This window comes from Lygodium microphyllum, chromosome 26 (assembly GCF_053477565.2).
Source record: "Lygodium microphyllum isolate KBCC chromosome 26, Lygodium_microphyllum_v1.1.10, whole genome shotgun sequence".
NCBI lineage: Eukaryota > Viridiplantae > Streptophyta > Polypodiopsida > Schizaeales > Lygodiaceae > Lygodium > Lygodium microphyllum.
The window spans coordinates 28,131,170-28,138,837 of record NC_141160.1 but is presented as its reverse complement, the minus strand read 5'-3'; positions in this window follow the sequence as shown (position 1 = coordinate 28,138,837).

Here is a 7,668-nt window from a genome sequence, read left to right as displayed (position 1 = left end):
TTTTTCTCTTTGTAGAACTATTCAATGGCAAAGAAAGATAGCACATCCAAAAAGGAGACCCAAACCATTGATGGAGTTAGTGGTGGTTTTGTGTATCCATGGTACGTGGATGTTTATGATAGTCAAGGAAAAGAGCTGACAATGTTCTCTTATTCACTTTGAAGAGTGATATTGCATTTTTTCAGCAAGATGGTGTCATAGAGAAGATAACAGATGGATGTGCTGGGAAAGAGGGAATACCATGTAATCTTGTTAAGATCAAGGGGAAAAATGTAGTATACAAACTTGATCCTTTGTCATTTCACTTTGCCAGTATTAAAGAGGATGAAGAATACTCTTTGAAAACGATGGGATGGGCCTTATTTGAGGAGGTAAAGGGCACAGAAGACATTATATTAGCATTCCAAGCTGTTCAAAATAGTGAGCTACTTTCCCTATCAAGAAAATGTGATCGCCCCAACAAAAGAATGAAGCTCCAAGATAAACAAATAGACTTGAGATCTTCACCTTCTCCTCAAGAAGAAAATAATTCATGGAATCCCACAAGCTCAAAGTCAAAATTACCTCAACAAAGTTCCTTGTCACAAGCTCTTGTTGTTAGTATGGCTGCTAACACTACTAAGAATGGTGCCACTTTACCTTCCATGTTAGAAGTTACACTTGCAAAGCCAATAATTTCTCTTGAGGTCAAGGGAGTAGAAAGAACATTCGATTTTCCTGAAATAGTTAAGAAGAAGGGAAAGAAGGAAGAATCAGGATTTCACATGTTTGAAAAATTCTTTCCATTTAGGCCAACAACACAATTTCCTATTCTCGTTGATAGGTGTTATGAGGCACCTCCTTTGTATGCTTATAGGTCACTATGTTGGGATTGTGTAGAGAAGCTAACCACGTCTTTCATAAAGACTCCCATGAACCCAGCAACAGCAGCATATCTTATGCCTTTTGTACAAGACAACAATGAGAAGAGACCCATGCATCGTGATGAGGTGGATGCTAATAAGTTGGACACTTATAGTTATTGGATTATATCAGGGCTTCACTCAATTCATGTAGCAAAGATATATATTCAGAGTAATACTACACGTTGTCTAGCAACCAAGCATTTATACACCACAAGAAATGCTAGAATATTAGTTGATTGTCCTACGGAAATGTGCATTGAGCTTTCACAAATGACAAATATGGAATCACATAATGTTATGAAGAATGCACCTTATGTTGAGCAACTTCAACAATTAAGAGATCAGTGGCTAGCATTTGGTTCTCCACCAAAACCCCAACAAGGGCTTTCTAAGACAAACTCTCAAAGAGTACCATGGCAAGTAATCATATATAAGCTTACCTTATTTTTTTGTGAAGATTAGTGTGATGCTCTTTCTTTTGTTCTATGCTCACTATTTTGATCTTTTTTTTGCAGAGATTTGTGGCATACATTGGAGAAAATTGTGCATCTAGAGATTGCCATATGATTGTTAGCTCCCAAGAAATATTTGATAGTTGGATCAAAATCATGAAGAGATACTCTAGAGGTGAACTTATATCCCAAGAGGAGTGTTCGAGAAAAAAGGGAAGGCAACCTTCTCCTGCTGCATTTCGTTGCCTTATGGGTTTAAAGGATGGAGACATCCTTACACTACAAGAGGAGATCAATGAAGGTCATATCCTTTTTCTTAGAAACAAATGGGATAAGGAAGATATGATTGACATGGAAACAAGGGCTAAGCAAATCAAGCAAGATAGGGTCCTAAAGGAGGAATTAGTCACTCTTTTCAATGCTTCAGTTCTAGAAAGTAGCACTGTGATGAAGACTTGGGAAGAGCTTGTTGATGATTATGATATCAATGATGAAGTCTACACAAAGATTTTAGGCATTTGCAATGATTGGGTATCAAAGAAGCTCACACGTGGAGCTGATGCAGGGTCCCTACCAAATGGAGCAAAAGATATTGTGAACTTCCTAATTGGAAAAAAGCAAAATCCTCTTCAATCCTCCACTACTTCCCCTTGGCGTGTATATGTTGTCAGATGCAATCGAGAAACCTTTGATCTTATGCATAATGTTTACAGAGATCCAATTACCATTGGGGTTGTTGTTCTAAATGCAGCACATGGGGTTGAGGGAATGAAATGGGACTCTATAAAGTTTGGAAAGGTTGTATCCACTCTACTACAAATGACATGTGAACCTAAACAATTCATGTTGTTATCATTTCTTGATCGAAAGCAAATGGCAGCTTTGGAAAATGCTCTTGAAAGCATTTCTTGCAAGTATCGCATGCTAGTTGGTAGTGTTGATTTCCTACCAATGGATAGAACGTTTGCTTTTGGATCTATAGATTCTTTTGTGGTTTTGACATTAGTGACCATGGAGAAAAGCCTCATCAATTTTGAGCGATATATAAACAATGTCAACAAGCCTTCCATTTTGGACTTTGAAGGCTTGGACAAGGAGTGCAATGATGAAGATCTTCAAGAAGAACAAAGGATTACAAAGGCCGTTTTGAGAAAGAAAATGAAAGTTATGGAAACTACAATCAAAGCATTCAATGATGCTCATGAGGTTGTATTTGATGTATATGCAAGTGGACTTGCATCTAAGGTGGCATTGATAAATCATATGAAGACTATTGCAGTGGTTTGCAACACTCAAGAGCAAAGAGAGGTTGAAGCACAATTGAGGGTCCATGGGAGTGCCAAACAAAATTCAAACTCCCGAGAGGTTCCTCCTACTGAAGTTCAAGTTCTTGAAGCACCACCCGAGGGCATAGAAGAATCAAGCCAAGATATAGCAAGTCTAATTATGAAAGAGAAATTAAGGGCTACTTCAGGTGTTTAAACTCCGTTCCTTCTCCTTTCATCAAGGAAGACACATTGATGTAATTTTGATTTTTTTCTTGAGAAGTTACTTCCATTAGCATTTGCAATATTTTCTTTCTTTGATGATATTAATTAAAGAAACTATGTCTTTGGTTTTTTAATTTTTTATAAAAGGTACCAAGCATGTTTGGTTTAAAATTTTTATTTAAGTAAATATTTTACCAAATCGGTATTAAAGAGCTCATTAAAATTTATCATCCTTTGTAAGGATAACTATTTAATTGTAATCTAGTGTGTAAGAATACTTATCATAATGAAAAGTTTGAGCTATCTATGCAAAATTTACTTAAGTCTATTTTAGATCTTATTTCAATTAAACTCTTATATGTGTTGTGTTATGATCTTGTCATGTTAGTTTTGGTTAGATTTGTCCACATGGTCAAATCTCTTATCTCTTATATCCTCTTTTACTACATCACTAGTGTATGTCTATGCATGTACCTTAGGATAAGAAAGCCAACAATATATTGCACACCCCAAAAAAGATTCATTGCACCTCCCAAAGGAGTTTTACCTCAGTTATAAATATTGCAACAAAGATTTCTCTCCAATCTATCTTTTGAGATGTGTATATGGAATATTAAGGTAAAATCCTTGTTACAATTCGTGAGTTTAAATATCTATGGGATATAACTAGTTCAAAAATAGAATGGTTACTCCTTAAGAAGAAACTATGAAAACTTATTCAAATAAAGTATAACTTATCACACATACACACTACCATGTTCCATTTATTTTCCCTTCTTCATGTGTACCATAGCACACATTTAATTTGTAAATAAAATTATCGCGACCATTGCATCCATGAAATCAATAGAATGCACTCCATCAAATTTTAAATTAAAATCAATTAACCATTAATTTGTTTAAAAAAAACCCCACTATTGCACATGCACCTTACAGAATAATCCCCATAATTTTGTAAATTAAAATTAATACCTGATGTTCAGAGTGTACACACGCATGCACACACACACACACACACACACACAAAGTAGACACATTCAAATTGTAAATAAAATGAACCCTCTACTATCACGCATGTATACGTTTTGTGCCAAACATTATCTACCTTGCAATAAGGAAGTGCATTAGTAGAGACCAATGTTCCAGTCTAAGTCTGAGTGGGGTTAGGTTGCGTAATCTGATTCACCATGCATTAATGGATAATTTAATAATAAATTGTAAAGTAAAAATTTCACCCATAAAAGGAATTCGTGTAGTTGTCACCCACCCACATCATCGCATTTTAGGATGATGATATGTACTTACGAACTTAGGTTTTATGAGTAGGTCAAATGGTAGTCTTATCAAGTCTTATCTCTTGTACGTGGTTTTGTCATGAGTCTGTTATGGTTTCTTTGCTTTTGTCCAAGTCAGGGGTATGGCATGACTTTATTATATTTTATTTTGATTGCTTGATTTACGAGGGATTAGGGTGTTTGTTTGTCTGCATATCATGAAGCTTTCAATCGCACGTGTGTATAGGTCATGTGTCAAAAATTTTCCCTAAGCTATGGTTTTATTGGGGTTATCTGGTTTAGTCTTGTCAATCTTGTTCTTTTCCTTAATTTTTTTCTATCTCAATGGTGGTCTATGTATTGGTGTTTTGCAGGAAGTTTCTCCTTTGTTTTCCTAGTTTTGTGTGTTTTTGCTTGAATAGTCTGAATGGCACCTATTTTTAATTGAATATTTCTTTTATCAACATGGCATCATCATTGAAACAAATCAAACACGATACTCAAAATTTAAAATAAATAAATAATCCAATAAAACATAATCTAACTCACATAAAATTTACATACGTAAAATAAGCCACAAGAAACAATATAATAATATAACCACACCTTTTTTTAAAAAAACATAAACACTGTTTAAAAAAACCACAAAAAAACCATAACTAAGAAACAAAGCTAGACCCTCTTTTTTTTTGTATGATGGTATTAGCCATAAGGTGTTTTAATCTTATAATTGTCGAAGAAGTCGACTCTCTATTGTTGGTTGACCTAGTGCACTCTTACTTGTGGATTTTATCTGGACATGGGAGTCCTGCTAGTTCTTTTTCCACCATGTCATCAAATTTTGCAAGTACCATATACACACTGCCATGTTCCATTTTCTTTTCCCTTCTTCACATGTACCATAACACACATTTAATTTGTAAATAAAATTAGCACGACCATTACATCCATAAAATCAATAGAATGCACTCCATAAAATTTTAAATTAAAATCAACTGACCGTTAAACTGTAAGAAAACCCCCCACTATTGCATGTGCACCTCACAATAATCCCCATAATTTTGTAAATTAAAATTAATACTTGATGTTCAGAGTGCACACACACACACACATACAGAGTAGATACATTTAAATTGTAAATAAAACGAACCCCTTACTGTCACGTATGCATACGTTTTGCACCAAACATTATCTAACTTGCAATAAGGAAGTGCATTAGTAGAGACCAATGTTCAGTCTGTCTGAGTGGGGTTAGGTTACATAATCCGATTCACCATGCATTAATGGATAATTTAATAATAAACTGTAAAGTAAAATTTTCACCCATAAAAGGAATCTGTGTAGTTGTCACCCACCCATATTATCGCATCTTAGGATGACTATATGCACTTATGGGGTTGGGTTTTATCAGTAGGTCAAATGGTAGTCTTATGAAGTCTTATTTCTTGTCAGTGGTTTTGTCATGAGTCTCTTATGGTTTCTTTGCTTAAGTCCAAGTCAGGGGTATGGTGTCACTTTATTATATTTTATTTTAATTTCTTGATTGCGAAGGATTAGGGTGCATGTTTGTTTGCATATCATGAAGCTTTCGATTGCATGTGTGCATAGGTCATGTGTCAAAAATTTTCCCTAGGCTATGGTTTGCTCGGGGTTGTTTGGTTTAGCTTGTCAGTCTTCTTCTTTTCCTTAAGTTTTTTCTATATTTGAGTGGTGGTCTATGTATTGGTGCTTTGCAAAAATTTCCTGCTTTGTTTTCCTAGTTTTGTGTGTTTTTGCTTGAATAGTCTAAATGGCACCTTTTGAACCTCCTATGCTTGTGATTCAACATCTTTCCCTTCTTGTCCATGATTATTATCTCGTGATGGATACTGATTGCATTCCTAAGGATGGTTTTCATTTTTTTGTGGCCTTGAAGTTTCCTCAAGTGGATGTAAAGCTTTGTTACTCTTTTTTGAAAACTTACAAGAAGCTTTCGGGCTTGGTTTATGGCCATGGGTTCTGTTTATCACTTACAAGAAGCATTTAGGGGAGAAAAGAATGGCTCTCGGGATAGTGTTCATTTCCTAGCAAGTTTGGGAGGTCAATGGTCGTGGAGAGAAAAGCCTGAGCTATTGATAGTCAGCATCCAAAGGTTTGGCTAGTAGTTGTGTATTTCTCCTGGAAGTGAGTGCTCTTGGAGAGATAAGCCAAGGCCGTTGTTAGTCGATGTTCCATGCAATTTTTGGATTTTTTATTTCGGGAGAGATTTTGGTTGCTATGATTATATGGATGTTGTTGATATCTTATATTATCTTTTTTCTTGTTTTGTGGTGTTAGAAGTTGTTCTTTGTGAGTAAAGCATTCTGAAGTCCATTTGGGTGACTAGGTGGTGGTATTGGGGAAAGAATATTCAAATGCTACATCTATTTGCATCTTGGAGATAGCTACTAAGATTGTTCTAGCTGGATTTGGGGTTATTAGAGTCTGGCAACAAACCACATGGTGCTCCTTTTATCTTGTGTTTTTGGGTTGTGTGAGGGGATTGTCCCTAGGTTTGGGAGGTTTGAGAAATAGCTTTGACATGATATTATTGCATCCACTAGAGATGGGCTTCTTTGGTGAGGCGTAGTCAGTGGGTAATCATAGCCTAATTGGCTATGCTCATCCCAACAACTACAGAAAAGTAATCTCCCATTTATTCAATCCATGTGTTGGCATTAGTTTCTACTTTCAATTGCTTGTCGTTGAACTCTTGTGGTTTTACTTGCTTTAATAGAACCTTCTTTTCTTGTTGATTTGTAAGAAGCTGAGAATACATGCTTTAGTGAGAGAGAGTTATTAATAATACCTTGTCACATTGAAAAGTTATAAAAGATATGAGACATGTAATTTTTGGCATCTTTTATCAATATACAATTGTTGTCTCTCATCTCACCTGCTTGCACCCAGCTTTCATGGCTTCTCTCTCTTCTTTTCTACCATTCTAGTATTTCTCTCTCCTTTTCACTCTTTCTTTCTCCTCTTTTCTCTCTCTTTTGCTCTATTTTCTCTCACCTCTCAACCCTCTCCTTGAAAAGTGGTATCAGAGCATTGCTTTTTGATCCATTTGGTACAATCCTTTCTTGGATTTCTTTCTCAGTCTTGTTGCTTCCTGATTACTCAAGGATAGGGTGTCGATTTTGGAAAATGGCCAAGTGCAGTGACCAACGAGACCAAGGATAGCTAGTCAAAGCTAACAAGAGTACTTAAATGGTTAAAGACAGGGAGAATAGATTTAGTCTTGGTTAGAAGTCCAGTTATTTTTCAAGATAGGCTTTCTCTTTCCTCTCTCTTTTAAGCTTTTGGCTGAAGCTTTCATGGTGGCTACCAAGAAATCCAATATCTTGCTCTTCACTTATCTCTTCTCTCTCTGACCATGGGGCAAGGATCCTAAACTTCCTGAGTAATAAATAGCACCATAGCAGCTACCTTTGACTGAGGATTAGTCCTACGATTAGGCCTACAATTTGTGGTGCAAAATGTACTACTTGACCTAATCTCTATAGTGTTCTTCATCCTTTGTCCCTTT